The sequence below is a fragment of the Filicampus tigris genome, chromosome 5 (genome assembly GCF_054856515.1).
Source record: "Filicampus tigris isolate MCC_2025a chromosome 5, RoL_Ftig_1.0, whole genome shotgun sequence".
In the NCBI taxonomy this organism is placed as follows: domain Eukaryota; kingdom Metazoa; phylum Chordata; class Actinopteri; order Syngnathiformes; family Syngnathidae; genus Filicampus; species Filicampus tigris.
In genome coordinates, this window is record NC_141221.1 from 7475001 (window position 1) to 7499270 (window position 24270).

Consider the following 24270-nt stretch of genomic DNA (forward strand, 5'->3'; position numbering starts at 1 on the left):
TGTTTTTTTTTTTATGGGAGCAGGATAATTACACCTAATGAATGGGACTGTTTTGGTCGACAAGAAGGAGTTTGTGTACATTGTAAAAAGATAAAGATGTGAGTTCCCAAGAAGTTCTCACCTTCATTTCTTTCCATCAGAAATCATCACATTAGGAGAAAAATACAAGATTGTATTTACAGAATTCAAATAATGTAACTTGGGTGACTAAATCTTTTAACTGGTTATTCTTGCTGGAAAGCAATTTTCCCCACACTAAAAACTGAATATATTGTCCATATACAAGTTAACTAACTAGCATGTAATTAGCTGTGAGTGCCATTTTATGTGCATACCTGTCAAGCCCGGGGTGTACTGAATCTTACAAAAAATGTAATTTGTCCGTACATATCTGTATATAATCTTACACATTACGCATGCTTTTTCGAATGGCTGCTGTCACGTGATCGGAAATCAGTTAAAAAAAAAAAAAAAAGTAAACATGATGTTGAGGCAATTGCGACAGGTTGTGTCGTGAGTGTTTTGTGCGCATGCGCGAGGAAGATCGCGGAGAGAGATCCCTTGTCTCGCTCTGACGTGTGTTGTGAGGCTACTGGGCTCCGCTTTTCGACGACGTACGACGGCTGCGATTCCGGCCTTGGAGAAAGATCTCCCGTGTGCTTCCCGACTGCCGTTAGGTGGCAAAAACTGGAACGGATAACTCTGATAAAATTGACATTGGCCGTACAAATTCGCGATGTACGGCGTACATGTTTGAAAAGGTGTTTCCACACGTACAAATTACGACGAAAGTGTACAATTTGACAGGTATGTATGTGTTATTGTTAATGTAAGCCACTTACGTTAGCTGCAGTTGACTGGCTCACGTGTTGCTCAATGAGAGTGTTTTTCAGTGCCACTGCCAATGCCGCTTCCTCTATCCCAAGGTTGACTAACGCATTGTTCGCTGTGACTATTTTTCAATGCCATTGTTAATGTTAACTAGGGCTGTTCGATTTTGCCTAACAAGAAAATCCCGATTATTTTCTCTCAAACCCGATTTTACGATTACGATTTCTTTGTAAAATAAAAAAATAATGAAAAATGAAGTATTTTGAATGTCTTTTATTTAAACTTAATTTTTCTTTCTTTGAACTCAAAATAGCAGTCAATTTAACTTAAGACACACAGAACAATCCATTGGGATTAACAGCATTTTACTTACACAATAGATTTGAGATCTGTTCTTAATCAAACCAATAATGAAAGAAGAAAGTGCATATACCATCTGAAACTAAATCAACATGAGAGAAGGTAGACAGTCGATTCTGTAAATCAAACAGTCTGTCAGCAAGTCATTTTGCCAACCAGCTAGTGACTAGCCTTTCCCCTTTCTCCCTGGTCTTACTTAAACATAAATCAATGATTAGTTTAAAACTGTCACTCAATAATACAATGCACTGTCAAGCTTAAGTATGCGAGCACCGGCTGGCCAGAGGTCCGTTGTAGAGGAGAAAAAAAGGGACGCCTTTCAGACGTTGAGTTACTTGCACGCGGGTTGTATTGTACATGCGGGGCACACACTACACTACAGATCTATATTTGCACGATTTATTAACTAAACGTTCACTTGCCTGAGCAAATAGCAGAATCGCCGGTAGCCACGGATGGTGTTGTAGTTTTTCCAGTATGCGCGCTCGTGGGCGGAAGCAAAAATGCAGAGGAAACTACGGTGGCTTAGATACACCAAAGATAAAAAAAATCGAATGTGCCGATTTGAACGTTTTTAACATCGTTTTATCCATAAAATTCGGTTTCGGTTCAAAATCGCTAAATCGAGCAGCCCTAATGTTAACCATGAATTTTTTTGTATTATTTTACAAATATGCCCAAACTTTTGCTAATTGAAATTGGTCAGTTATGTTTTTGTCCAGTAATTAAATAAAAGCAGCCCATATTATTACTTACTCTAGTGTAGAAACAGAGATGGGAAAAAAAAGTGCAAAAGGAAAAAAAAAAACAATATACCTCAGACATAAACAGGAGCAGTCACCAGACTACAAATGTGTTGTGTCACAATCAAGGTCAACGCGGGCCTTAAAAAATAAATTGCCCCTGTAAGCTTTCCCAGCAGATGGCGGCCATCTTGGCTTATCTGTGTGTGGTGTTGTTTTTCCAGTCGTGTTGCACTGCACACAGCCTCACTGACTGAACACAGGTGGAACGGCCGAATTACAGTCTGAGCGTTGGACATTAACCCGCTCTATCTGGGCTGAAATTGTCATTACTGATGACACCCAATGTAATTGCTAATTTTACGCTCCGGCAGACACATTTTCCACACGTCTTCTACTCATTCAACTCTTCTTTTTGTGTATAGCAGACCAGGCTTAAGTTATTCAGCCCTCTTTTCTATCTTTCTTAGGAGCCGGCAGAGAAAACATAAAATTTTCAAGAACACACTTATGCTCTTTGATCCACTTTCCAACCCACTGTTGCATGCACACACAACAAGTACAGTTAAAGAATCAAATCAAAAGTTTACACTCTACAGTACATGTAGACTTGAACTAGTGAAACTGTGCATGGACTCAATGCAAATTCAGCACAAAGCGAATGTAAAGTTTAGGATTGCCTAGCCACGCTGATTGCCTTTTTCTTCTTGTCACTGTCTCCACTTCTTAACTGTTTTCTGCAGACTGACCAAAAGTGTAGCGCACCAAGGTTATGGGAAAAAAAAAATCACCTGAGATGTCAGTCAATCTGTTCCATCTCTCAATCCATTATTGTTGTCAGGGTGGTAGGAAGCTGTAGCCTTCATTAGATGACATTATCAATTTGTTACACTGACCGGAAATTTAAATCTATTACTGCTTAAATTTTAAATCGATAACGCCTTAAGATTTCCACCATTATTTCAGAATCACTGACTTGATTTTTAAAAATCTTCAAATTATCTAATTTAATAAAAAAAAAAAAAGTTAAATATCAAGTGAAACTAGTAGTAGTAGTGAAACTACACTCTGAAGCTAATAGTTATTTTGCAAATGTGAAATGACATGACAAAATATTGCAGAGCCAAATAAATGTAAAACGGACAGCACGCTGGGATAGTAATTAGGGCATCAGAGTAGCGGTTAGCATGTCTATCTCAAAGTTGAGCAGTTCTGGGTTCTAATCTCGGCTCAGGACTTGCTGTGTGGAATTTACATGTTCTCCCTGTGGTAGCGTGGGTCTTCAGCTAACGGTACCTACTCCACCTTCTGATACGATGAAAAAAAAAACTGCGGTCAAGTGCTACGCTATGATTGCCGGTTGGCCTTAGAATTTGATTTTGAATCTGAATTTCCTATAGAAAGTAAATGTAATACAAAATCTCCACTGCTGGGTTTACAGCCTTTAGCCATATTGTACTGAGAAACCAGGACAGTGAAATCTTCTATGTCGCTGTCTTATGTCGTAAAAAGTTTGATTTCCTGATTTCTAGATTAATATGATCGTATAACTTTTTTTGACTACAGGGGCATACAAAGGTATAACACTCAATACAAAGCCTGTTTATAGAACTTTTGTTTGGTCCAACTCAGTTTATGAAGGAGCACTGCCATGTGCTCAATCGCTACGCAAGTTGAAACGCTAACCTAAGATAATATATGCTAACACAGTCGTATAGTCATGATAATAATTATTTGTATGAAAAACACTTATGGGCCATAAATAATTGAACAAAAAACAAAACATTATGTTTGTAACTCAGCCATGTGATGATGTATTTATAACCTCAAAACCACATGTCGGGACCGTCGTCAACCACTCACCCTGGCCTGTACTGTATTTGTACCCAACGCAACTCGCTCGCAGCACTCGAGGCCTTTAATCAAACATGAGCGCGTGACACTCTCAAATAAGACGGATATGGATTTTGTCATTGTGGTGTCATTCATAATTGTACAAGGCATAATTATTTCACAGAATCTTGTATCTGATTCCCAGCGGATTGCCCTATCGGCTCTCAGCGTACGACACCATGACATTAAACTCATCATTATCACATTGCACTGTGAAAGGTTAGTGTGCTCTGCCAAATTAAAGGAGAACGTGCGTATCACTAGGGTACAAGTGGGCGGACGGGAGGCAGGTGCACGGAGGAAAGACAAAAAAAAAGGGAATAAATGTGTCCTGTGATTTTTTTTTTTTTTTCCACAAGGCCAAACACTGCACTTGTTGTCACTGTGCTGCAGGCAGAGCAGCTCTTAAAAAGACTTCCCCTTTAACCCATTAAGCCCGGGAGCGCATAACCGCATTTCTACCACTAGAAACTGTTGCGTCTTTCTACCTTTCAAACCGGGAGAGCGGATACGTCACTGTCCTTTTTTTAATCCAATTCTCCGTCTCTTAGCCAACTTAATGCATCAGAATATACACGTGAAGGTGTCGCGGAGGATGTCGTGGAATTTTTTTCGAGCCGTAGGTAGGCTAATGGCGGGCGTCGTCGATCGGCGGGAGCTCTGATTAAAGTAAGTAACGGCAGTGACGACGTGCACGACCAGTGGAACCAGTCGAACGTGATTTGATATGGTTTGTAGACAATTCCGATATTGACGTATTTGTAACAGAATAGAGGATGGTTATTACCACTCGATTTAAAAAAAAAAAAAAATTAAAATAGTGCTTCTCTTGCACTGACATGTTATTTTTACATCTTCGATTGAAACAGTAAATAATGATAAATTCTGCCTGTGTGAAAGCCACGTCTAAGATCTTTAATTCGTTTGGAATTATGTTTCTGTCTGCTACAGGGGCTGAGATATTAATCATTTTATAAGTGTTGAATTTCTGGGAGAACTTCAGGTTTTCAAGGGTAATTCAATGGCAACCTTAGGTTTTGGGCAGCTCTTGAGAAAGGCATCAAACATCAATACAGTTCCTTGGTAAACCTGGAGGGAAAGTAACATGCATTATAGTACTGTTGAACATTGTGGCAACCATATATGAAAATCTATTACCTTCGAGGTAGAGGCATGCAACTCCACATGAAGATTGTTGCTACCCTTGACGGCATTGTGCAAAAGGGGAGGTTTAACCCATTAAAGCCTGAAGCCCCTCGTGAGACATCTCTCTAAAACCTACATCTTTGGAGCCATCCTTGAAAACCTGACATTTTCGCCACCTACAAAATAATTAGCGTGTCGTCTATATCACTGCCGTGACTTAGCAGCAGAGCTACCGCGATCGACAGCGACCACCATTACTCCTCGAAAAAATTCCGGATATGCTCCGACAACACACGACACCGTCACATGTATATTCTGATGCATTTCATTGGCTAAGAGACTTTGATTGGATTAAAAAAAGAAAACGATGTATACGCTCTCCAGCTTTAAAGCGAGAATCACGCAACAGCACTCCCGGCTTTAGTGGTAGAAACGCGGTTATGCACTCCCGTCCTTAGTGGGTTAATATACAGCTGTAAATATTTGGTCACACATATGACCTCTCCACGTGTATGAGTAGTTTTATTAGATAGGGAATTGTCTGTACATTCCGTAAATGTTTTTATGACGCGACTGGGACAGATTATTTCTATTAACATGTTATAAGAGGACAGCCGTTGTTGTCAAAGTTACTAGGACATGTGAAGTGCTGTATCCAAATGACAGGTTGCTGATAAAAGATGAACGAGATGCAAAAAAAAAAAAAACGCCTATAAATGTATCTTGGGGAAAGGAGGGGAGATGAAAAACGAACAACAAAAATAACCTCTTGTGTTGTTGAACCAGTGGGAGCAAAGGTCGTGATCTGGACTTGGCATCGACCACACGCTCATCTGCATTCGCGCTGAAGTTCAGCGGCGCGCACCGGGGGGGAGCTCGGTGATCAAGGATGAGGTGAGTGAACTGCCCTTGACCGAGACGCCATGCGTCCATACACAAGCGTTAACTGGGTGGTGGTACCACAAAGTGGGGTGTTTACTTGGGCAGATAAAAAAAAAGAAGCGTACATGTTTGACTAAGAGAGCAAATTCAATTTAGATACGGGAACAGAGCCCATCATCCACTTTTAAGATGGGAAACAAGGTTAAAAGAGAGAGGCTTTTTAGATGATGTTGTTTGTCAGTGGGTATACCACTTCATACCAATGTACTTTACGTTGGCCCTGTGGTAGAGGGGGTGGGGTGAGCAGTGGCTCATTTGCTTCAACATGACAGTTTCAGCAAGGCTAGAAAACAAGCGTGAGGAGTGTAATATAAATTTTTTTTTTTTAATTCTTGATGCTTGTGGTATTTTGATGAAAGCATGCCACAGGGCGTTAATAAGCAACCCGAGAACTGTTTTAAATTGTGACCTCACCCTCAAAAAATGTACAGTGTATAATAATTTAGACTTTTTTATTATTACAGTTGTAGTGAGGCTGAAATAATTGAATACACATACCCAATAGCTCAAATTGTGAATACCGGTAATAGAGTTGCAATCTTTGAATACTGTGAAATGCTATTCATTTTTCTTCCTCAATCATCTGATTTTGCCTTTTTACACCACCACAATCTATTTGACATAATACTGATGATGTGATTGATGTGAAGACTTCCATCCTAAATTTAAGAGACATACATGTTTTGTTTTCAGTAGGTGAAAAACATGCTCTATTCCAGCAGCCAGCCGCCCGCTGTATTCCATGGAGCGTTGGTACTGGGCTACACAGAGAAAATCAACCCAAAATATTCAGTGATCATCAGAGGCTGAAAGTAGTTTTACTTTGAAAATCAGTGAATCAAACAAAACACAACTTTTATCTGGTCGCTGGCTTCGCCGGAGTCATTTTTACTTTCAATTCAATCACTTCTAACGTCATTTTGCACTTGCAGTCCTCTTCAAAAATTTCAGTGGTGAAAACCATCAGAGCTACCTTCAGCGCAAAATCCTTTGAACACCAAAACAACTGTTGCACACAGTGAGCACAATCTGTTTGCGTGTCCGAACACACGATTTAGCGCGAGCTATTTGCGATCTTCAGAAATCAGACAACAAGTCTTGGGTCACATTTATGCACAGGAGAAACAAATCAGACTTTGAGATGAATAAACCAAGGTCAACTTGTATCAAAATGATGAAAACCACAAAGTGTGGCGAAGGAAAGGAACGGACCATGATCCAAAGCATACCACATCATGTGTCAAGCATGGTCGAGGCCGTATTACAGCATGGGGCTTCTATTGCTGTGTAACCGGCTCACTGATGATGACAGAGAGAGTGACTGCTTCTGCACCCAACTGTAGTTGTGCAAATTGTCTTTTAATCCGTGAATCCCCCCCCCCCCCCTTAAATATCTATGCCTATTACAGGTAATCACCCTTTTACTGGATACTTCAATTTAGAGGTAATGTCAGGGTGTACAGTAACTAATGCTACCTTTTCACCTCATGAGATTATAATTACTTTGCTCATAAATTTGTGCACTAAACTTTCAAAAAAATGCTGCATTGTGCACATTGCATCTTTTTACAGCCTTTTTACTTTGGATGCAGCTATTGAACAAGAGTTTTAGGTGTCTAAGATTTCAGTAAAAACTGACGGAAGTTCTTGAATCTAACATTTTTGCCCCACTTGCTGCCCTCTGTCGACACACCTGACCAAATGCCTGTACGTGCAAATGCTCTGAAGATGCATCTTTTCGCTTTTAATCACCAACATGGTACTGATTGGACAGAGGTGATCGACTGAGGTGATTAACAAGAGGAGAAGAGCTGAAATGGCAACTACTAATGAGGCACTCTGGGACTAAAAGGTTCAGTGCTTGGGACTTCACTGAACAACACAGAACTGAGACACATGGATAGTGAGGGGCATTTTTTATACGTGGAATACAAAACATTTAGGTAGCCTATATGCCAGGAAAAATACAGTACAGTACTCTATTTTTTTTTTTTTTACTGTGTGTGTCTATACCTACAGTATAAAACACCAAACAGCAAACAAACACCTTCCTGTTCCTCGCTGTTTTGTGTCTGTCGGTATTTTCAAAAGGTGAGTGATTTTACTCTATTTTATTTTATAGTAGTTAACTTTGCTTTATACTTTTTCAACAACCGGAATTTCCACTCTAGATCCATTTTGTGTAAAAACAAACTTGGGAAATGTTACAGGTAGAGAAATGGAAGTAGCGCTCGTGAAGATAGACTTTTTTATTTTATTTTTCCAGATTTCCTTTTTTCTTTACCATCCTTCCCTTTACTCCCCTAGGATAGGTAGGAGGGGTCCACTTGAATAGTGCTGACACGTAGCCTTGAGGGAGGCTGAGGCACTGAATGACTCCGGCAGATGTGTTCATCCTTTTTGTGAGCAAAGGGGCATACATTTATAGTCACAGTAAAAAGGATGGGAGATGTTATGTATTTTTTGCACACAAAAACTCATATTTGTTGATGAACACCTGAAGTCATCAAAAGCAAGTTACTGTTCTCCACATAGGTGCTGCTAACAGATTTATACACTGAATTCCCAGTGTAAACACTGTGTTGGGTAAGGCTGGAGACCGAAGCCTTCGTCATAAATAGTCTCTGTTCGATAACTCAATAAAGTATTTGAGACAGCAGCTGCTGACGGTGGAACTTCAGAGTGAGATGTGGAGAAGCCGCACTTTATTGTATTTACGTCAGCAGGAGGACAGATGGGGATCAAGAGGAAAGTTAGATGGCAGCAGGATTTTTCTGTATATAAATAGTGCTTTATATGCATCATACAATTAATAGTCTCCCTTATTTTTAGCCCAGACCATTGTGGCTATTCCTTAAGACCACATCTGCTTAATAATGACCCACATTTCAGGTTCAGTTCTAATTCAGTAACACTGTTAATGATGAGAGTTTAGGCTTTGTTTGTCATCGTCCAATTATGGTCTGGTTGTTCCTCATAAGTGTTTGCTCCATTGATCTGCAACAAACTATTACAGTTCTCATTGACACACTTATACATCAAACTCATTTGCTTTTTAGTACTTCATGCACTATTGGTCAAATCTGCACTGAGGATTTGTTGGGACTTGAAGATCAACTTGTAATTAATTTAAAAATATTGTCTTTTTTCTTTCATTTTACCAGTTTTTTTCAGCAGCCAAAGATTTAGATCCCGGACTACAAAGTCATAACTTTAATTCATAATTTTATGAGAAAAGATTAAAGTCGTAACACTATGAGAAAGTTCAAATATAAGAGAAAATAAGCTATGGGGAATGGAAAGGAACACAAAATGGACTAGCTGGCATAGTCATGCTTACCTGTTAGCTTGGGCTTCAGGAGCTTTCCTGGAGCCAAGGCAGAATAGCCATCACTGGAAAATCAAAAAATGCCCTCCCTCATTTGACAACAACTGGGAATGAGACTAGCAAACAGAAACAGTGCATGATGGGACTGGAGGAAGCTAAGAGGCTTCAGAAGCGATGCAGTATTAGCAACATTTCTGCTTGACAGGTTTCTCTGAATTACCGCCTTTTGGTTTTTAATGGATTACATTCTCCCAATAAAATTTCAAGACAATAAAATTTTGTGTTATTAGCACTCCATTACCAAGAACTCTTACATTATCAACATAGCAGCCGTGACAACTATCGTCTTTTTCTTTTAGCACTGCTAATGCTATCTTAGATTTGCTAACACTGCTATTTTGTTAAAGCTGGATATGCATTCCCTGTGGCTGTTTTCACAACGATGCACTTTCATAATCACTGTCCATTATGAATGGCGATGTTTGAGAATCACCCTCGTGATTCAGTGAGGGCCGTGGTCAGAGACTCGTGGGAGGTGTGGGGGATTAGTGAAGGAGGCTTCATTCAAATCTTGCTTTAACACCTCAATATCCCCCTTTAAGTCTCACTGTTTGATTTTAAATGTCATGAGACCAAATGTAACTTTTGCACAAGAAAAGGTACTTGTACATGATCAAACAAGTCAGTGTCTAGTCTGGTGTAATTGTTTCCAGAGAGATTAGACATACAGTAAACTATAGTACAGTATATAGCTAGGTTTAATAGCCCACCTCACATATGAGCACGCTAATCTCTCACAGGAGACACAGAGTGAGACATATCAGGTATTAATGTACTGACAGCCAAGCAGTTCTGACTCTCTCATCCTCGTGAATATGGATGAGCGAACCCACCGGGGGCCTTTGCGCAGCTGGCTTTATCACTTTAATGCGCATTATGGCAATAATGAGCAAGAAGCTACTTAGATCCCATAATTCTCTTGAGTCTCATCATAAATAACGACTTACATGTAGCTTACTTACAGCAGATAAATAGTCGGAGGGGAAGGGGGGGGGGCACTCGGAGCACCTGTGTTAACTCACGCTTACAGGCAGCTTCTTTGGAAACCAAATTTGGGAGAAATTGAACATTTGAAGGGGATCAGTGGGGTTGTATGACACTTGGATAGATTTAAATCTAAGGAAAATGTCCCATTCCGCCCACAAAACCTTCAGTGCCATTATACCAAAGGGCCCATTTTTCAATACGAAGATGAATGGGTCTGCAAAAACACAATAACTCACTCCTCAGCATGTAAAATTCCCTGTGACTTATTAACAGAGCTACTCATCATTGATGATCTGGAAGAAAAAGTCTCTCATATCCTCCTATTTCTTAGCAGGGCGGGGATTCTTGCATTCTTTTGTATACAAATGCAATAAAGTGGAAACACTGAAGCACAAAAGCATGCGCAGATGTAACAATTGCAATCAAATACAGCATTTATCAAAGTGTGTAATCACCCGTTTGATCACTGTGGGTCAATTAAACAATCTTGTAAGCAATGGATTTCACTACATGTGCAACCAATTAATTTTTATGAATCCGTTTCAAAATGAATGCCTTTGAAATAGAAAGTCAATAACAAAGGCATTGAGTAAGACCATTTTTAAACTCAAAGCTTTGATTAGTTTTTAAACGATTAAAAACATTTTTTAAAAATGGTGCATGTTTTTTGGGGAGGTGTGGGCGGCTGGAATGGATTAATGGCATTTCAATAGGGAAAATTGATTGGCTACGCGACTTAATTGCTGCGGTTGTCTCCCGACCAGTCAAAGGTGTGCCCCGCCTCTTGCCCAAAGACAGCTGGGCTACAGCATGTGTACAACCCTAGTGAGGATGAGCGGCTCAGAGACTGGATTGATGGATGATGCGAGTAAATTCGGCCACATCGCACCCTGGGGTCACAAATTCTGACTGTTGCATATGTTAACGATTCCCCATGACTGTGTGCCATGCACACAAGTGTGCCACGAGCCGTTGTCCAATCACATTTAATTATTTTAAAAATCACTTACAGTATATATGACAAATAATGTATCTTTGTTCATCTACTGTATGCGATCAACATATAGTGACAGAACAATTACATTCTCATCCAGCTGGATGGCAGACGATACGACTAACCTGTTATACAACATAAGTCATGAAATGCACAAACTGAGTAAGTCGATTTCTGAGTAAGTTGAGACTATATTATTTCAGTTTTTTCAAGTTTTTTTTGTGGTGTGCTGTGAGGTTTTTCTTGTGTAAAATATGTGCCTTGTCTCAACAAAGATTGGGAAACAATGGTTTATAATAAAAGTATTTAGTGAACACATTGAATGAATTGTCCAATTGTACCTTGGGTTAATAGGTTTCTATTGTTTACTTTATTGATACTTGGAATAGGAAATAGTTAACGTGCCCTTGAGTATGAGAAATACTTACTGTTATGCTTAGATTTATGGATTTATTTTGGACAATTTGTACTTGGAACAGACATGGATGCACAGAGGAATGTTATGTTCTATTGCCAATTGATTTAATATCATGCAAGCTGGACAAAGCACTAGTTGCTCTGTGTCTTCATTACTGCTGTGTTTTTCCTGTTAGTTTTCCTGAGAGGAAACCTTTTTTTGTTATGGGCAGTATATCTTTTTTTACAGAACAGTGTTGCGGTGGAATGATTCATGTTTTGGGTTCAACTTGAGGTTGAGCACAGTCCAACAGGTTTGATTATGTGGTAGAACGCAGCCATTTGTGGGAAACAACATATTTTACAGTACGTAACAAATAGCTCCGTCTTTTTAAAGAATTTTCAGCTATTAGCTTTATGTATTTTTAAATGTCAGATATGTAAAAGCGAACCACTGATATTTACATGTGTGCATGTGGATTGACCACATGTCTGCAGATGATGCGGTTGAGGGGTTCCTGATTCTGGTCATGTGTGTGCACAGAGCATATCAAGTTTATGCGAGATTAGCTGTGCCGAGTGCACTGACTTCCTCTGCTTTGTCAATGAACGATGCGAGCGTAATGAGGTGTCGACGGACATGCTGCGTAATGCAAACAGTGAGACTAACTATTCACCCCAGTAGGACACGTATGACCTGACTCTGTTCACGGTAATTAGGATTTTTCTGTCGGTGAGGTCCTGTCTTCGAAGAGAACACTACCTGGCGTCCCTATAGGTGCAGCGTCATGCATACAAATAGAACTCCAAGAATAGCCTTAACTCATGTAGGTCAGGTCACAGCATCATTGGGATTCTCGTAGAAGAAATACAAGTTTATGTGGAGCACAGTGTGCCAAAACTTATTCACATATATATTAAACTAAGGACGTTTCTCATAGATCAGAAGAACAAGATGGACTAGAGGATAAAAGCCTGACTGTCGACCGTCTATCACTGTCTAACAGATGCGGCACTGATGTGAAATAGTTAGTGTCAGTCAGTTGTAAAGTTACACTTTTAATATTTTGTGATTTGATTTTTTTTTTATATTCACTCAGGAATTCTGAGGAGTGCCATGGGAGTTTCATTTGGGGCCCGAGAGCCTTTGATGATAAAATAAAACTGATAAAGCTTGGTTTGTCCGTCTGTTTGTCTGCCCCTGCATTTAATGTTAGCTAGGCTAACGCAAATCATAAATTCTACAGTATGTTAACCCACAATTTTTGGTTAAGCAGATGGCTGAGTTCCTTATTTTTACAATAGTGTCTTTTGAAAATGTGATTTTTAAAAAAAATATATATTCAGTTAGGCAGTACCAATATAGCATTGCCATTGTTTGTTAATCACGTAAAAAACAATAAAAATAACAAACTAAGCAACAAATGTAGAATAGTATCAATACATACAAATATTAGCATGCAAAGCTAGTTATAATCATGAAGCAGCATGTTACCCTGCATATTTTCCTTCTGGCTTGGTTGAATTTCACTCATAACAATAGTGTTTTTGAACTTGATTTAGATCGATGATTTATTTATTATATTCAGTCAGGCATTCAAAGGACCACCTCGAGCGTCGGGTGAATTCTTAGAGCCATTAGTGGTTTAGCATAGTCAGTGTTTGGTTATGACGAACAATGAAGCTTTGTACTTTTTGTGACACTAACACTATTTAAATTGAACAACTTTGTGATAATTTTCTGAAACTATGAAACCATTTTAACCACCAGCCGACAATAACAACAACAAAATAATTTTAGAAATGAGCACAATAAATGCTCAAGAATAAGATTATGACACATGGATGGAGAAACATCCATCCATCCATTTTCGATCCCACTTGATATCATCAAAGTCATGGTATGAGCTAGAACCTATCTCAGCTGACAGGCGTTGTACATAAATGTACAGCAGGGTAAATATACTGTAGACAAAAAATCATTCACACCTATGGACAATCTGAAATCTTAAATGAACCTAACATGCTTGTCTTTGGAATTTGGGAGGGAGCCTGAGTACTTGGAGAAAACCCACACAAACAGTGGGAGAACATGCAATCTCCACACAGGAAGCCCGTAGCCTGGGTTTGAACTCCAAGCTTCAGAAATGTGAAACAGGCGTGCTAACCAGTTTTTCCAGTGCCACCTGTATGGACAAACAAACATTTATAAACATGTATTTCAGGCTATGCACAAGCTTGTGTAACTTGATTCTTGAAAGTGTTGAATTGGAAATTTAAAATGAAACCCTTGAGCGAAATATTTATCCACATCAGTCATTTAATTCTGTCAACAAACAAACAGATAAAATATTTTTTTCAAACATCTTTCATTTTGAGATTCAAGTGTCAGCAATCAACCGCAAGCCACTAAAAGTTTTGCAAGTTTGGAAACCCTCAAGATACTTGTTAAACTGAATCACTGCAGAACTCTGTCTGCCAAGCCACCCCGCAAGACCCTCAGTTCCTCAACTCAACTTTATTTAGAGAGCCAAAAACAAAACAAAAATCATGCTCAGTTGAAAAACAATGATAACAAATGATCTTGATAAAATCTTCATTTTCAACAAAAATGTACTCTTGGAAAACATTCGGTGACAGTTGGTGACTACTTCGGATCTTTAGACCAAACTATCATACTCCTTTTGTTGACTGCCTGTTGTTCCACCACTGTTGTTGGCTTTGTTGGTGATTTTAAGGTGTATGAAGTCGTGGTCAAATCCCATTTGAGTCGTGGTTCCCATTCCGCAACCTTTTTTTTCCTCCATGGACCGGTTCATACAGCTACATGCTTTTCACGGACCGGCAATCTTAATTTTGCTGTCTACCAGCATTTGATAAATCTGCCTTGTTAAGTGTAAATGTCGGATCCCATGTTATGTACACTTGCCTATTGGTTATTTTTTGTCCTTTTGCCCATTTTAACTATTTATGTCACCAACACTGTCATGTAAGCATTTTCAATCGAAATTCAGATTTTTGATCAAATACACAATGAATATTGTTGTAGGGAATGAAGCTATTTTCGATTGATACACTAATAATCGTAATATTGTTGCATTGAAATGTTGTGAATTAAAGTGTTCTGAGCCATGAAACTCCAACTGAAATTGAGTCCCCCTTACAATACTCAGAAGGGCTGCACAACTATAATACAAAACAATGGCTTACTTATGTTGATTTAACATACATGCACTCTCATTGTTTATGCTTGTCATCATTTCAGCATTTCCTCCAAAGAATAAAATAATTATCATAGACTGTGTGAATAGTTTTCCCATTGTTTAACCCCCTACACTCTCTCTAACCATGCCTGGCCAATTTACTCCATTTAATGCTGCCTTTGTCAGATTAGCTCTATTACCGCACCACCGCACTCCCCTACCCTCTTTCTGCCATTTACAAGTAATTATAAACAGCAGCACAGATGGAGGAATCATTCTTGTGCACAAAGTTAGTTGCTAAGATTCATCTTGATGGACTTTACAGCTCTGAGCTTCTGGGCGAGCGTTTTCACGCCTTGGCCTCATTGTGGTCAACTCCACTTTTTACAGCCCAGCGGAAGAAACCAATTTTGAAACACGCATGTGTGTCGCAGAACGTCACGATTCATTTTGGCGCTTGAGTTAGGATGGCGGGATTTCTGAATCAAATATGAAAATTAACAATTAATTTGTGGCGCTATGACCTGAATGTTTGCTTTGTGTTGCGAGGCAAAATTTGAATTACGAGCAATCTTAAGATTCACCGCCACTCAAGCGAGAGCACGCATAACTGACCTGTGGTCTCACGTGACATCATGCACAATGGGGTTTGAACTCATAGGTCGTGTACAACTTTAGAGACATAGTTTTGCAGAAAACTGGTTGAATGGCGAATTGTACAATCTCAGGGCATTCCACTTAAGCGGTTCTACTTTATTCTCTGCTCTCTCTTTCTCCAACTCAACAAGCAACGCATGTTTATTCCAAACACATATCCTCAATGATAACTTTTCTTTTTGATGCAGTATTTATCCAAGCCTGTGTGATTTACCATCTTTTATCTAGTTTATGAGCAATGTTTTTCCTCTGATATGTCTGAAAATCATATTGAAGTACAGCAGCGATCCACTTTTATTTTATTTTTTGACAGATGGCGCGTACTCGCTTCAAAACTGGCCGATATTGGCTGGTGGCAGCAACTGGACAGTCGTCGTAAAAAACGGCCATATGTTGCAATATGCCTCACAGATTGAGATGGGGACGGCCAGGCTCAAAGTGTGTATTTAAGGGCACTGAGTGGGGAGTGGGAACATCCATCCAGGGCCTGAGCATATGTTTGTGTCATATCTTCTCCACTTTGTTTTATGAACTCATAAGAACGCTCCTAAAGCTGCCAAAGGCATTTTTTAGCGTAAAGGAGAAACTTCACAAGACTGTGTTGAAAGTACATTACATATTTACATTTACTGATTTATTGATTGTGGATTGGACTGCTGCCAAATTATCCTGCTTGCATTCCAGCACAATACTATGAGAACCAATACACAAGTTATTGTAACAATTCTGCCCTTACAAAGACAGTAATGCTTGGCTCTAATGACTGTCAGAGAGGTATTGAATTAACAATAATGTTTGTTATTATGATTGATTTTGGTGAATTTATTTAACTACCGCATTAAAGTATACAACACCTTCCACACTACTGACAGTCTCGGTAGACCTAGTGTGAAGTAAACTTGGCCAACCATCTTTTGAGTAATACTAACGGCGAAAACTATTTTAAAGAGGTCAACCCTAACATTTTTTTCAAGAATATGTCTGATGCAGGCGGCACGCTGCTCGACTGATTAGCACTTCCGCCTCACAGTTCAGAGGTCATGGGTTCGATCCCGGCTCCGGCCTCCCTGTGTGGAGTTTGTAAATTGATTGGACACTCTAAATTGCCCCTAGGTGTGACTGTGAGTGCGGATGTTTGTCTCTGTGTGCCCTGCGATTGGCTGGCAACCAATTCGGGGTGTCCCCCGCCTACTGCCCGAAGACAGCTGGGATAGGTTCCAGCACTCCCCGCGACCCTTGTGAGGATAAGCGGTGTAGATAATGGCTGGATGGATGTCCGATGCAGGCCCATTAGTTGAAACAAGGCATTCTGATAAATATTGCGTTTGTGGAATAAGAGTTAATCCACCCGTTTTTAGCTTCTCTGGGGGCGGCCATTTTGGCACGTCTGTCGACTGAAAATGACATCACAGTTGCTTAGTGCTCAGGTAATGACCAATCACAGCTCACCTGTTTTTTGAAGCTGAGCCATGATTGGCCGTGGATGCTTGAAGTGAGGAGGTGGTGGAGTCACTCTTTTAGAAAAGAGTCCCATTGTGTTTTCTGCCGCTACACAGAGTAACACAGCCTTAACTATCCTTGTGTGTTGGTGGGTGCGCCTGACCAGAGTAGTGATTCATTGTTAACATTTCTTGAGAGAAAACACACACACACCAGACCACAGGAGTAAGTCGTAACAGGAGAACAGGATCTTAATGTGCGATGGAGGCCGCTCCGGATGAAGCTTACAAACGTTCACCCTTAAGTGACATGTGCTGGCTCAAAGTTAAAGTGACATTTGGGTTTGATGTGGAACACGGCGCCAGGACAAGGATGGATCAGTGCCTTCAAGTCGACCAGATGGACAATCCTTCACAAATGCAGGTAGAAAATGGAGACGTGCTCGCTTATTTCAGCCACAAAGCCACACCGTCATCCATCAAAACTGTGCTTCCCTCCCAAGACTGTTTCGTGTTAAAGGACACACACTTTGCGATTAGACGGCCAGTCTAGAATAATACATGTCATTGCAGTAGCACTGAAGAATGAATGGCCTTGCAAATTCTGTTTGAAAACTGAGCCATGCTGTGTTGCAAGGTAATTTTACTGTATGGTTATGTTTTTAGGCAGAATATACACAGTACAGTGCAGTAGACTTACAGTACTAAAGCCAACAATTATTTACCCCCTGGAAATATTTTGTGAAGTGAATATTTATTTGGAGAAACGGTATCTTCTAGCTGAAAATGACAGAATAAAGTATTTTAAGATTTTGACCAGGGTAAGCATAATATGGGGTTTACCGGTATTGCTGTTGATTTTTAAAAAGAGAAAAAGAGCAAGTTTTGGTGGCACATGCCTAAATAGGCAGAATGAATTGACAATTAGGCTCGTCCTGATTTTTCAAGACCAAGAATATAAACAAACCTATACATAAAATTATTATATAACGTGTTTAATGTAACCCTATTATGCTGCGTTATATATTAAGTACAATTATATAATGTATTTGTGTAACCCTATTATGCTACATGTTACTATATAGTAAAAATAATTAAAAAGAAATAATTGTTGTGGTGAAGTAAAGTTATACATTACTGCAAAGTACAACCACAATTATAAACCGTATTTGTACTTCTCTGATGGTGTCAGTCAAGAATTGACATTATCTTTATGAAAAGAGAATTTTCATGACTGATATTTAGTTATTGCTTCTTTTTATTCACTTTAGTCACTAATTATGTGTGTGGGGACAAAACAGACCAAAAGGCATTAGAACCCATTCATTTCCCAACTTGACTCCCTTGTTGTGCTCCTAGGCAATCTACTTCCAAAACATCACTGAATGGCCCGCCGGCTGCTTGATGGCCAGAAATCAGAGCAAACAAATGAATGCTGCTCTCAGCCGCCCACAAAATCTTTTTGGGTGATGAAAACAAATGAAAGCCGCCCCTCTCCCTGGAGGAGCAAGTATTGCTTCTATTGACCAGGGCTGCCCCTCAGAGTTCCGCAGCACGCGCCACACATTACCGCCTCTGCTCACCCAAAACAGAACCTAAACAAAAACAAACACTGCTGGGAAGCATTCTGGTGAGCAATTACCAAACAGCTGAGCAGAGTTTTGCACGATGAGGGTTAATTTCAGGGTGCAAGTTACAAGTTTTGCGTCGTAACATTCAAGTCTCAAGCAAATTCCAAGTCACTGTCTTTTTCCCGGGTTTCATCAAAACGATCATCCTTGAATCCACATTTTTCAGACATCTCCCTTTGTTAAATAGGCCTGACTGATTACAAATTTTAAGACACCTGTGATACTAATTAGAGGACACATGCTTGAACATGTCCCAAAATTCTTTCAGGCTAGGCTACCATCATTTTCATCCAGGCCTGTTTCATGAGCTTTTTCATAAATTGTATTTATTTATTATTGCTTTTGTCAGACTCAAATGATTTCTGTTACCAATGTGTTTTTTTTCTTTCAAGAACAGAGGGGGTACCAATCATTTTTGAAACAACTGCAGGATGCCCAGTGCAGATGTCAGCCATAATGCAGTTGAACACATTATACAATTGTTAGAGAGGCAATACTGTAATTTCAGTGACTCTAACGAAACGTGCTACGCTCGCAGACTATGACCAATTAGTCACAAACGTGCACAAAAAGTTGAAATGTAACTATCGGAATGACCCGAGCAGCCGCTAGCTCAGCAGTATGCATGGCTAATTAGATTAGAACAACTACATTAATGAAGAGCGAACCTCTCTGGGGTGCACGTGTTTACGTTACACGTGTAGTTTGCATGCACAGCCACCCCATAGGACCTTCAACAAGACCCTCATTTGGAGGAAATGGGGGGCCGTTTAAATGTTTAATGTCTGCTGCTGTAATGGCATGCTTTCAGTTAAGACTGCTTCGATGGCCGATTCTGTCCAAATGATGGCATTTAAGGGGGACATTGCAAGTAGAGTTTAAAAGTTCTCAGTCATTGATCGACGCCATTCATTTTCTTCCTGATGCCTTTGCCGCAGTGAAGTGTCAACTTGAGATAAATGTATACAAACATTTTTCTTTTTTATTGTTGTTTTGTTTTTACACAAATATGTTTATATTTTTTCTGTATGAAGCTATTATTCTACTAAGGGTGGCCATATTAATGTATCAATTGTGTCATTAAGTTTTACACATTTGATTAAATGCTGTATGTCTGAGGGAAAAAAAAGCCAAAATTGTTTATAGTACTTTGGCTAGACACTGTTGATTCATTTTCAACCTGTTTGCTGTTTAAGGAAGAGAACTTATATTAACTATGGGGAGTTAAGCTACATTTACACAATGGCAACTCCTTGGAGGAGCATTATTCTGCTCAATACAACACTGGCATTGAAACAGGAGTTTAATTTTCCCCATGCCTTTCTTCGATATGTCTATACAAAAAGACACACAACCTAGTCTCTTGTGGCAGTTAACACCATCTACACAACTTGCATGCTACTTTCTGCTCGTGGCAATCCTTCCGAGGTCGATTAATGACTTTGGAGCCTTTTTGGATGTCTTTTCTGTGCAGCCAGTGATGGATTGGAATGATTTCAAGTTGGGGTGCCAGGATTTTACAAGGCACAGAGGTCTGCAAGCTCAGATGGAATCTTTGATATCCGATAACATCTCTCCACTCTCAACCCATGGCAAATTCCTTCCTTTTTCCCTTTCTGGTTCCTTTCACTCATTTTCTTCCAGCCGTACCCGCCTGTGTATTTTAGCAGATTGTGATGAATAGTGATGTCGGCGGTGAACAGGTGGTCAAGGGGGCAGGGTGGTCGCCAGCTACCACAGAGAATGAGGTTCAATCACAGATAGGCAGTGCCAACCTCAGTTTGCTTGTGGTTTCCAGAGTAGCGCATTGACCAGGCCAGCAGATGGGAGGGTAATCAGGGAGCACGGTCAAGTCACTGGGCCTGGTGTCTCTTATTGGCAGGTAGGCCTTGTATAGACTAGTTGAATAAGTCTGTCATGATCTGTGTTTTGTTAACTTTGTTTTGATTAGATTTAGTATTGTTTCATGTTTACCATGTCCTTTTTTCACGTCTTGTCAACTCATTAGATTTTTGTCATGTCAATCCTGATCCTTGTGTCAAAGGCTTCTTGTGCATAATAATTACCACTCAAGGATGGCGCAAAACTGCTGAACAGCAAACCAACATTAAGTGCAAGAACTCATTTTGTACATTTTTATCACAAAAATCATATTTTTAAAAATCTTCAGGTACTATGTTTGCCCTGCATGTTATTCCAAATCCGCAAAAAAATATCAGACCTACTCATATTGTAGTCTATGGCAGCATAACACCCAGTGCAAGCGTAACTAAGCCCTAACTGCCTGCAAAGTGGTGAATGGTGATATTACAACCTAAAACTATATAGTGGAACCCCGCTAGACACGGGGGATAGGAATTGGGCCAACCTGCAGATAGAGAAAACCTGTGTATAATTGATGGCTGTTTTTTTGTAAACCCCCCAAAATGCTGATAAACCACGATATATATTTTCCACAAAAAAAGGGGTTTGCTCCCCCAACAAAACTCCATCCACCCTCTCATAAAAAAAACAAATATATATGTATTAAAAAAAAAGGCCGTTGCATGTATACAGGCATCCAGTGTAGTCGAGGAATCATCCCCCACCTCCGCCAATAAATGTATTTATTTCCCCCCCCAAAACATTATTATTTCTTAAAATTAATCAAAGGGCCACTCAATGTGGCCGCATGCGGCCCGTGGCCCACCAGTCTCCCGTCCCTGATTTAGATAATGTTGTGTTTGTATAAACTCTGTTTCAAAGCTTGTCGTGTGGCCTTATGCATGTTTAGTGCGAGCAAGCAGGCTGCATGTGCACACGCTCGAGTCTATTATAGCGTCGTCTAAGCCTGGGTTTATCCGCTGCTCAGTGAGGCGGGAACTGCACCAAGACGTCAGTCATCTGGCTGGCCAACCAAAACCTCTTTATTTGGACTGTCACTGGAAGCCATTTGGAGGGGCGCAGATTTATTTGGGCTCGCTTATCTCTGCAGTCCAGTCAGGAATCACATAGCTGTACTTGTGTATCTTTTCCACCCTCTGGACAGACTGGGGGTAAAGGGGCTCGAGAGGCTAAAAAAGTCCTTTGTGAATATGTCCCACAAATCTGCAGCGTGTGTCTGATAACGTAAAAATATAATCCACCGTGCTTTGGACACAAATACACAACATTTTTCTATTTCAACATATTTTTTTCTTGGGAATACAACTAATAATGTGCTGCATATCTTGTTGAGTGTGCTAGTTGGAATCATGGCTGTATTCTAACTTTAGATCAAGGACTCTGTTTATGTTAAAATAAATGGACAAAACGTGCGACAAAATATGTAGATAGCAAAGCAACGTTGCCAATCTTAAAGAAGACTTCTATAGATGAACAGGCTATTGTTTTACATTCCAGATTATAAATGGTTTTTCCTCATGGGTAATTTTTGTGTTATGCAAATCGCTTTTTTCAATATCCTGTTGAATTTCTGACTAGTCCGACCGCCAGAAATGTCCGAGGGAGAAGGTCATAAGGGAGCCGGAGGGGGGAAAAAAAGTGAAGCAGCATGTTTCCATTTTAGCCGCGTGGCCTGAGTGGGTTTGCCACAGGCATGCATCAGGCCAGTTAAGAGGTTAGGCCTGGCAAGTCATTACTGTCAGAGCTAATGTAGAGAGATGAGGAGAGGGACCATGGAGGTAAGCAGTCAGTAATGAATGAACACACTGCTAAATTCAACAATTACACGCCCACGTAAATGCAAGCATAACACAGCAACACAAGCAGGCAGCTGCTGAACTAACCTGGCTCTGGGCGTTAAAATGGAAGTCAACCCCCAAAAATTCTTTACAAAAATATGTTCTATGCAGGCCCACTAGTCAAAACATAACATTCTGATTGATATTGCGTTTGTGGAGTATGAGTTAAGCAGAAAAATCCGCCCGTTTTTAGCCATCGCAGGGGGCGGCCATTTTGCCACTTGCTGTCGACCGCAAATGACATCACAGTTGCTCAGGGCTGAGGTAACGACCAATCATCAGCTTCAGAAAACAGGTGATACAGGTACTGGTACCGGTATCACGCGCAACACTGGGACATACATTAACAACACTTTATAAAAACGGTTTATTTCTTTGCATATTTAATTATTTATTTTACAATGCAGTTCTGTTTTCTTTATAAAAAATATATATAATCTTTGTTGTGTTTTTTTTTTCAGTTAATTTTAACGAGGAAAAACTTGATGTACTCAGCTCAACTTTATGTATACGAGTAAATTGAGTTACAAACTTGGTCACAGAATGAATTTTTGTGCGTTCTGGATGTTTAAATTCTAACCACCAGATGCAACTTCATCTTCAGCTTAAAACCAGGGTGGCCATACCAGGAGGATGTGAGTGGCCTCATTTCAAACAAGCACAACATCCCCAAATGCCCTAATCAGTCCAGCACTCTTAAACAAGCTTGTTGGACTTACGCAAAGACTGAGCTGTACTTGTTCTTTTCAGTTGCTGCGACCTAAGCGGGACACTGTGGACCACCAACACTGACACCCACAGTCTTGGCAGTGTCAACTGTCCACCAATCAAGGGTGTTTACCGCCGCCTGACTCATGATGTCCGGTATCCAAACTAACGACACCCACCGAGCCTGAAATGTGCTTCAGGGCTCACAAGGATGCGTATGAAGAATTCCACATGCCACAGTAAACTCTCATCCCTGATGAGTCTTCACTCGAAAGAGGGATAATAAAGTGTGCGGGCTGTGCAATGAAAGGTCAGAGCCATAAACGAGTCTGATGGGTATCATTTTTTTCCCCCTTTTTATTCTTTGTTTTCTCCCATTCTTTAAGCCCAGCGGTCACTTATCAAAGCTTGGGAAATAATCATGTTTGGTAGAGCAATTCAGGGACGGATAAAAGGAAAACAAATAGCAGTGACACCTAAACTAACTTTCTGTTTTATCTAATCTTTGAAAGAAAATATTTTATTTCTCCTCTGCAAATGTCTAATGTTTGCCAGGGGAGAAAAACATTCTTTAAATATGACATATTAATTGAATGCCAACAGTAGTGTAATAATTGCTTCAGGAGAGTTCATGTGGTCCATGGGAATGACTTTTGTCGTCATGACTTTAATTTCTTTACCTTACGTTTACCCCAAAGACATCCTCCTATTTCTTGATTGTCTGTGTGAGTAAGAAAATGACATATGACTGTACTGAAATTGGATTACGGCAAAGAGTGTTATTTCTAGCAGAAGTACTCAAGTGGGAGAATAGATTTAAGGGATTTAATTTCTGTCTTTGGCACAGGGACTCTGTAGGCCGGGGTGAGGCGGGTGAAACATGGTGGAAGCGTCTTTAAAAAAAATACACTTGCTATGCTGCTGTTCTAGGCATAATATTTGGCCTTCAAGTCATCCCAAGGAAATGTTTTCAAGTTTTTCAATTAGCAACTGACGTCAGATGGTGATGTGTGTGACGAGTGATCCCATTCAGAACAGAATTCAGTTATTAATGAGCTGCAGTGCCAACTGTTTACTAGTAGAGTTTTGGATTAAGCTATCATTCCTCTTCAGTTAGGATGCCATTTCTAATCAAGTCCAAACTTCAGAGAGTCAGGACATGAAAGAGCTGAGTTTTCATTCAGCCGTTTAATAGAGAAGGGAAAAAATAAAGTGACGAATTTAATGAAT

The 24270-nt window shown here is 40.0% G+C and overlaps 1 long non-coding RNA gene across 1 annotated transcript; it reads left to right on the forward strand.

The window, feature by feature from the left end:
- Nucleotides 1-497: 497 nt before the first annotated feature.
- On the forward strand, nt 498-23367 carry LOC147147106 (uncharacterized). Its single transcript, XR_015086883.1, has 3 exons — nt 498-807; nt 5760-5867; nt 23083-23367. It is a non-coding gene; the product is annotated as an uncharacterized LOC147147106 (long non-coding RNA).
- The last annotated feature ends 903 nt before the right edge of the window (nt 23368-24270 follow it).